Genomic DNA, 1,716 nt, shown 5'->3' with positions numbered 1-1,716 from the left:
AGAACGGGCGCTCTTAAAACTACTACTACTCCTGATTTGGGCGGTCTCGGCTCTGCTCTGGCAACTCCAGCAGAAAGAGGACAATCCCGGCCCCCGCACCAAAAATAGGTACCACCACGCTGTAGGTGGACCACACTCGGGCGAGAGCGAAGACCGGAGGAGGAGGACGGACGGGCTTTGGACGGCTGCCCGTCCGTTCCTTACTACCGGCGAATAAGCCTCTTGACCCAAAAAGAGTGAAATTCAAGTGTCAAAAACAACAACAAGCCGTCCGGCCAAACCCAAACCACAAACTTGGGCTATGTCTGTCAAACCCTTTCATTGAGACTCGACCTGTGATGGTTAGTCGCAAAAAGACCAAATGGCAAATACACAACTCTTAACGGGGATCACTCGGCTCGTGGGTCGATGAAGACCGCAGCAAACTGCGTGTCGGTATGTGAATCGCAAGAATACCAGATACATCGACAAGTTGAACGCATATTGCGGCGGCGGCAGCCATATGAGCTTGTCGCCGCCACTTCGAGGGTCGGAAATATACATCCATCGGTTGCTGCGAGTTCGGTGCCTGCTGACTGTCTCCCCGACACGAGGGTAACCCGAACCGAGCTTCGCCTTGGGGTTTAATCGCCGCGCTTGCGCGCGTGCCCTTAAAACAAGCAAGCCTATCACTAGCAAGTCCATGGACTTGGCGCACCCACATTCAACACAACAAGCGACAGTTGTCGCCCTCGCAAATAACTGGAGGCGGCGCTTTTGCCTGCTGTCCACAGAGACACGAATGGCCGTCGGCCGCTCATGGCTGATGCTGCACATGTTCTAAGAGGCACTCCATCCCACGAAGAGGAAACGAAACCGGGTCGGATATCTTTTAAGTAAGCCCGCCGGAATTTCGTCTATCACCTCGAAAAGAGTGCTTGGCATGCATTGCAGTGGAACCTAAATTGATGAGTGCGCCTGGGCCCGCAGTCTACCATGTAGTGGTGCAGGCAGAGAGATGAGAATGCTTGGGTGACGCCGTGCTCTTCCTCACGCGCTCCTCCACCCTCTCCCACGGTCAGACGGTGTGGGCGTTCTCTTTGAGAGTTCGCCACGAGTCCACGTCTATCTCATGACTGGGAGGGAGGCAGGGGAGTTCTCTAAACGCGTTAAAGACGGTGTTGCGCCTCATAACGGCGCTCGCCGGGATAGAGCACTAGTTCTGCAGCCGGAAAGGCCGCTCACGCCAATTAATACTGCGACTCTCGCTCTCTTTCTCCGGATAAACAAGTGCCACTGCTGTGGCATGCGGAACGGGAAAGAGGTCAAAGTTTAAGCGGCAAAGGTGCGGCCGAGTAAGGCGGAACACGAGCGTATATGCATTAAAACTGTGTGTGTATATGACTCTGCGAGAGATGTTCTGCTGGAACACTTTTCCTATTGGCTATTTACCACTCAATGAGAAGGAACGGAGTCAGGGGTGGGAGTGCCGGCGCCATGGCCGCTGGTACCGCCGCCCCTCAAACCTTCCTGCCTGGTAATGTCGGTGGTGAAGAAAGTCGGTGGCAGAGCGTCTTCCGCTTCGTGGTTGGGGAACTTGTTCCCCTAAGGATGATGAGACCACGATCGACCTCGTAGTAGGAGAGAGCTACCCGCCAAATTTAAGCATATTAATAAGCGGAGGAAAAGAAACCAACAGGGATTCCTTAGTAAGGGCGACTGAACCGGGAAAAGCCA

General features: G+C 54.3%; 1 non-coding gene and 1 pseudogene across 1 annotated transcript in view; both read left to right on the top strand.

The window, feature by feature from the left end:
• Window positions 1–374: 374 nt before the first annotated feature.
• On the top strand, window positions 375–532 carry LOC121875846 (annotated as a pseudogene).
• Window positions 533–1,606: 1,074 nt separating this feature from the next.
• LOC121875845 overlaps window positions 1,607–1,716 on the top strand; it is a 4,253-nt gene continuing 4,143 nt past the window's right edge. The window contains exon 1 of the ribosomal RNA XR_006090682.1: window positions 1,607–1,716. This exon is cut by the window's right edge and continues 4,143 nt beyond it. This is a non-coding gene — a ribosomal RNA (large subunit ribosomal RNA).

The sequence above is a fragment of the Homarus americanus genome, unplaced genomic scaffold, assembly GCF_018991925.1.
Source record: "Homarus americanus isolate GMGI-L3 unplaced genomic scaffold, GMGI_Hamer_2.0 scaffold51646, whole genome shotgun sequence".
Lineage (NCBI taxonomy): Eukaryota > Metazoa > Arthropoda > Malacostraca > Decapoda > Nephropidae > Homarus > Homarus americanus.
This window is presented reverse-complemented; position numbering and strand designations above follow the sequence as displayed.